Below are 7,636 nucleotides of genomic sequence, written 5' to 3' on the forward strand. Positions count from 1 at the left end.
ACTGGCCATCTACGCAAAATGGCCACCTGCCACAGGGTCACAACAACAAGCAAGAAGCATAGGGAACAAAGAGAAGACATGCATGCTTATGGCAAAAACACACTGGCTGCCTACACAAAATGCTCGCCAGCCACATGGTCACAACAAGCAGGAGGCCTGGAAAACAAAGAACACATGCAGGTCTGTGGACACTGACTATACAAAATGTCCTCTGGCCACATGGCATGGGGAACAAAGACAAATGATGGCCTATGGCAAACACACTGCCCAGATAGAGGAGGTGTGGTAACACAGAGAACACAGCATTAATTCCATCAATGCCAAAAACAAAAATCTGCAGGGCTAAAATTTTTTACAACAAAACACATCCTCCATAGGCATTACCCCACCTATATACTGTTTGCAGGAAAAAACGTGAAATAACACAAAAAACACTTTATATTTTAATCCAATGCCATCCATGGCCTAAATTATGTTTCAATTCAACAGACACCACAGAAACAGTTGTTTCATACACCCATGACTAGTACTGGGCTTACTGGCTAGAAGGCACATTGGCAGACCTGGCCACATAGTGAATTTAGAGAATACTGCACATGTATGAAAAACATGGAGAAAATGTACTAAACTGTGCAAGATTTTCCTATACGAAATAAGAAGAAACTATGTGTAAATAAACAACAACAACAACCAGCAAGGAGACATGGCAATAAACAAAGAACACATGCAAGCTTATGGCAAAAGCACAATGGCCGCCTACACAAAATGGCCACCGACCACATGTTCACACAGAAAGCAAGGAGGCATGACCACAGTAAAGAAGACATGCAGGCCTATGGCAAAAGCACACTGGATTGCTGCACAAAATGGCCACCAGTCACATGGTCACAACAACAAGCAAGAAGGCATGGGGAACAAAGAGAAGACATGCATGCCTATGGCTCAAGCACACCTGCTGCCTACACAAAATGGCAGTCAGCCACCTGGTCACAGCAACAAGCAGGAGGCCTGAAAAACAAAAAACACATGCAGGCCTATGAACACTGACTATACAAAATGTCCCCAGGCCACATGGCATGGGAAATAAAGACAAATGGTGGTCTATGGCAAACACACTCATACACTGGCCAGACAGAGGAGGCATAGATTGGTAACACAGAAAAAAGAGCATTAATTCAGCAATACCAAAAACGAAAATTAACTGGACTAAGAAATTTCACAACAAAACACATCTTCCAAAGGCATCAAATATAATTATCCCACCTATACACAGTTTGCAGAAAAAAAACTTGAAATACCCGAACAAAAACGCATTTTGCAATTTAATATAATGCCATCCACGGCTAAATGATGTTTTAATTCAACAGACACAACAGAAAAAGTAGTTTCATGCGCCCGTGACTAGTACTGGGCCTACTAGCCGGAAGGCCATTGACAGACTAGGCCACATTGTGAATTAAATCAATATTGCTAATTTATAAAAAAAAACATGGAGAAAATGTAGTGAACTGTGCATCATTTTTCCTTTCTTAAAGAAGAAAGATTACATGCAAAAAAATTAACTAGACTCCTATTGAAACTGCAGGCCACCCACCACAATAAATTTAAAAAATAAAATAAAAGTACAAGTCCATCCAGGGACATGCGCCCAAGCAAACAAACAACACCCTTATACACCAGTTTTTCAACTTACTTGTGAAATCACAAATACAAAGTCCTTACATCCAATGGTATATGTGAAGCAGACAAGGAAAGTGATCCTTTCCGCTCCAAATCCCACTGAAAAGTTACCAGGAGAGGGACAAAGCACTGTGAGGAGCCTGCAGGACAGGAACAGGAAGTTGGAATCTCTGGGCCACTCCTGTTTGATATATATATATTTTTTTAAATGAAGGCTTCTTGCACAAAACAACAACTCCAAGTCTCACGCACTTGCAAGCAGCCCAAGACTCTTGGTGCTTGTAGTCGAGTGCCAAAACAAAACTCGAAGGCGCTAATGGAAAAAAAACTGCTTCACGCCTAAAAGGTGGAATTAAGGAACTCCACATTCCTCCATGGAGCGCGGGGTGCCCAATTTCCACAACCTCAGCGAGCGAAGCGGAGTTTACTGCCCGGGCCTAGTTAACTTCAAAAATACATTTCTATCCCTGTGAAATTAATGTGGCTCCACAATGAAGACCAAGACTCAACTATCTCAACCATGAAGGTTTATTTTTAAACATGTATCCAATCAGTATATATACAAAGCAGGAACTGATTTAAATGATATAACAATACAGTCTGGAGACCAAAATATTCAAGTAAGTTAAGTCGTAATAAAATAAGAAATAAAATAGTGACAAGCACAATGCAGAGGAAACAAATTGGTGCGATCAGGTGTTTCATAAAGAAACTTTCCTCTTCTAGTCTAAACATAAGATAGGAGAGAGAACTCTAAGGATGATTTCTAAAGGGAAAGCATAGAAGGTGTCCTCACGGTTCAATCTTTACTAGAAGTACAAAGGAAATGAAAAATTGTTTAGCATGAAGATTTAAACTTAGGAAAACCCAGAAGAGAGAGATCTGTTCCCTCTCAGAGTTAGAATGAAGTTTGTCTAACTAACTAGGAAAACCAATCAAAAAGGCACAACTGACAGTTTCAAGAACATCCATGACTTGTTCCTACCACTGCGAGCCAATCCCATAACCGCATTTGAAGCGAGTCGATATATCCCCTAAGTTCCCATCTCCTCACAATTAGGTACACTTCTGTTGTCCTTGAGTGTTGCATACTCATGGAACACCATGAATCTGAGTCTTTCTCTCAACATCATCGCTCCTCATTCGTTGGCATCTTTCCTCTCTCAGGTGTCAATGTCAGAAGTCTAATACATAACAATAAGCCTTTTTCTAGCTTACGAGAAACACAATATCACACCTGCAAAGGAAAAAAAACAGCATACTAACAATGTCAAAACAAGCATTTTATCTAAGACCTAATGTCAAGCTAAGTTAACTTGAGAGTCTAAATGGATACACTTTACTATATTATTAATCAGTGAATCAATTATTATAAAAACTTAAATATGTAATGAATATGAGTACATTAGTTATTGATCAACCTAATACACTTAAATGTGATTTCTTAGTGATTGAACTGAATACATACTATGAAATCATTTAAATGTACTACAAGTGTTTATGAAGTTAAACCACACTTTGAATGCAAATGTTGTGTATAAGTGAATACATGTATATAGATGACGTGTGCAGGGTGGAGCCACAATTAGAATGAAGCTTTCTGAATTGGTAATGAGAAACTACGCTATCTTTTGGGAAGCACAATAAAAGCCATTCTCTACACTGTATCTGGAGCATTTGCATCCATTACTGTGGTTGTTTTCTCGGGACTACTTTTCCACCACTTTTGGTTCATAGCACAATATCTTAATATAAAATATATTTTACTACAAGTACAGCTGCATTATTGGCAATCGGGACACTCTATTTAACTTTGATAAAGTCAGATTGACGAAACACGTGGCAACAGTTTTTTCCTTTTGCCAAGATAACCTTTTGCCAAGTCAAGATTAATCTCATCAGCAGGTTATGAATTTGGAACTTTAATTGGATCGCTTGCTGTAAGTTCCAGGATTTCAACCAACCCTGTATAATATAATTGTTTTGCTTGGACCATGTTATTGTAAGATGCACAACAGTTTTTTTCCATTACCAACTCATCTACCAACTTTATCCTTTATGCTTTGTAATAAAATTGGAGCCTTGGGTTCAACTGTACCTTGTTTGGTTTGCATATATTCATTGTTACTTTATGATGTGCTCCAGACCAAACATGCACTGTTTCTGATGGGGTCTCTTTTCTCCCCACTTGAAGTGCATTTGTATGATAGCAAGATGCATGTCTGATGTAGCACCCTCTGTAAATAGTATCATCTGGAATTCAAATTTTGTGGTATCACTGTTGCTAGTTCTGCTACTCTATTCCTCACAACTGGGATGTGCGGTTATTAGGTCTACTGCTACCATAGTATAGTTGATCTACACTATACCTTCTTACAGCTAGAATGGAAGAGGTTGACAGTCCACTACCAGTTTCTCTACTTCCTGATTGAAAAAGCACTTACATACTAAATTTCTTCACAAACACAGGAAAAGGTTTAGTAGCTGTTAGATGATCTCATAGAGACAATAGGAGGAACTGTCATAATACCTGTTATTACAACTCTTTTATTGGCCAGGAATCTATGCAGAGTTAGCTCAATATTGTCAACAGTGCCAAATTTGCCAATGAAGAACCCTACATCTATGATATTGACAGCAATGTCCCCCTGGAAGTAATAGGCACTTAATGATTGTGTTGAATTACACATACAGAAATTAAAGGATTTTTCAGCTGAAGGTCTAATGGCTGTTCATGTTGCCAATGTCCTCCTTACTTTCATTTTACTACAGTTGGTCTCTCTGTCAAAATCAGAAACAACCAAGGAAATAACTTTATGTCTCAGGTGCTAAAATAAATATGTTTTTGATTACCGATCAAACAAATGAAGACAGCTGAATACCATCCCCAGATTAATGGCTTGGTGGAACAACATCATCAGATAATCAAACAAATGATCCAAAATTCAATGCCCCTAGACAGAGAGGATTAGGATCTGATTTTGCCTCTAGTATTGTTTGACCTTGGTGGCATTCTAAAGATTTGACTAGATTTAGCCTTTTTGACTGCCAACCAAGGAACATATTAAATATAACCATACGGGATTAGCAAGAAAAACTGTGGCTACAACCCTGGCATGATATGTTATGGCACAGGCACTGCAAGAACAAACGTTTCAAAAATATCAGGAACATTTCTACCATCAAGATATTAAACTCTGGACTTTTGCACCAGGAGATCAAATACTAATATCACTACTCACTTCTGGCAGTAAGCTATTAGCACAATGGCATAGACAACATACATTCATTGAAAAGATTAGCCTCATCACAGTTTGTATATCCCAGCAAGTTAGAACGCCAATGGTGTAGGTGTACTATGTTAAATTCTTGAAAAAAGGGAAGAACCAAACCAGTATCGCAGCAGTTTTTTAGCCCTATAATAAGATGTTCTCCATAACATAATGCAGATCTGTGGAATAACATATCCAAGAATTGCCTTCCACTGACAAATTTGTCGGACCTCCCCCCCCCCCCCCCAATCCAAGGGGGGGGGTTCCTAAGTGTGAAGCACTGATGTTTAACAAAACTGGCTCCAGGCACTGCTGATTTTGTTTCTGGCGGCCAATATTGCAGTAAGAAAAACAGCCTCACCACTCCAAAACCGGCTCCAACCCTTTCAGTCTCCCGGGCAAACGCCTGATGCCCACTTGTCTTGCTTAACACTCTCAAATAAAAGAAATTCAGCACTCCCAAGCAGAGGCACTTGGTACAGCAAGAGAAAAAACCTGGGAAGGGGACTCCACACTCATGAAATGAGGCACATCAAAAGACATTTTTCAAAATAAAGCATGGGGTTTTATGAATGCAACACTCTCCAACAGAAAGACTTTCCCAGATGTCAAATAAATCAGGTAAAACAGCATGCAAATGTAAATATACTTATATATATGTGCAAACAAATAATAATGAAACACTCACAAAATAATCAAATGCATTGGATAAAACACAAGCAGAATAATGGTGAAACACATGCAAATAATAAATGAATGTGCACACAGACCAAAAACACATATAAAGATGATTATATATCTATATATCTATACATATATCTCAGTACCAATGATCATAGAAAATACCTCACCGGCTGCAATATCTTCATCTTGTCCCTCCCAGGACTGTGGGTCCCAGATAACAGTCCTAGGGTCAAGAGACTCCACAAGCCGGGAAATGCAGCACTGAGCTGATGCGTCCACCTCTCAGAAGGGATCCCGTCTAAGAGCCAAGAAGCCTTTGTTTTTATAATGTTCTAAATGCACGAGACGTTTCAAAAAGACTCCCTCTACATTAAGGAAACTCACCAGAGCTGGCCAGGCTCCTGCAAGCATTCCAAGGCAAAGGATTCCTTGCGCATTCTCCTCTCGCGTCCCACGCTACATGTTCCAGCCCCTTAGCTTGGTGAAGCATGGGAAAATAGAAAACAACTCAAAAAGTACAAAAAAACACCCTCAAAGAGGAAAACAATCTTAAACGCAAATAACCCGACTAACCATGAGTAACCTGGGGGATTTCTTGTGTGTTCAGAACCAAGGCCAGAGAGAGTCAGAATTCAAGCTGGAGTTAGAGCAAGTAAAGTCCATGGTAAAAACTTCATGTACCAATGTACAACATAATGCACATTTGTGCACCACTGCCTACAGCATTACACCGCTACAGCCAGGCCCTGCGTAGAGGGTATTGCCGTAGTACAGTCAGCTGGTAAAGAGGGCTTGTGTCACGGTGCGTCTCGTGTGTAGGTGTAGCCACTTGAAGATCTTACATAACATGCGCAGATTGAGAAATAAGGCAGAGGAAATGGCGCCGATCTGTGATCTCATGGTCTGCTTGTTGTCAATGATGATTCAGAGATTTCTGGCATTGTTGGAGGGTGTGTGGCTGGGTCCTAGGTCTCAAGGTCATCAGGAGTCATTCCATGTGCTGCTGCTGTTGACAAAGATCAGTACTTTCGTCTTGTCAGTAATCAGCTGCAGGCAATTGTTCTTCATCCAGTAGGTGACGTTTGTCATGCATCTGTGGAAGTTGGTTCCGGTGGTGGCGGGGTCATCGGTGATTGAGGGAATGAGTTGGGTGTTGTCTGCATAGGAAATTATTTTTAGACATTGGTATCTGATGATATTGGCCAGCAGGGTCATTTATGCATTAAAAACATGGGGCTGATGGATGAGCCCTGGGGGACACCACAGGTTTTCTCCTAGGGTTCAAAGGTGGGAGGTGGGAGAGGAGGTGAACCTGAAAGTGTCCCCGTGGATGCCGATGTGGTGGAGTCTTTGGATCAGTGTGTGGTGGGATATGGTGATGAAGGCTGCCAAGAGGTCGAGGATGAACAAAGCTGCTTTTTCTCCTCAGTCGAGGAGGGTTCATCTGTAATTGGTGGCTGTGATCACGGCAGTTTCAGTGCTGTGATTGCTGTGGAAGCCAGATTGGGAGGCGTCGAGTAGCTGGCTCTGCTTCGGGTGTGTCATGAGTTTATTGTTGATGACCTTTTCCAGTACCTTCACTGGGAATAGTACCAGGGAGATTGGATGGTAGTTTTTGAGTTCGCTGGGGTCGCAGATGGTTTTTTGAGTAGTGATCTGACTTTGAGGTGTTTCCAGGTATTGGGAAATGTTGCAGTGGTGATAGAGTTGTTGAGTAAGGGGGTAGGTTCCTGGACGATCATTGGTTTCCCAGGTTGAAGATGTGGTGCAGGCATGGGTCTGTGGGAGCTCCTGAGAGGATGGATTTCATGGGCAAGGTGGTGTCTTGCTTGCTTGTTTCAATGCATGCGGCAAAGGCTGTCTTCTTTGTTGCCATCAGCAGGCCGTGGTAGAGGTTGAGTGAGGTCTTGAAGGCTGCCCTGTCGGATGTGTTGTTGCTGGTGCACCATCAACTCTCCAACTATGCTGTCTCGCTTAGCTGTTCTGACTTCTTGGGTGTA

The sequence above is a fragment of the Triturus cristatus genome, chromosome 6 (assembly GCF_964204655.1).
Source record: "Triturus cristatus chromosome 6, aTriCri1.1, whole genome shotgun sequence".
NCBI lineage: Eukaryota > Metazoa > Chordata > Amphibia > Caudata > Salamandridae > Triturus > Triturus cristatus.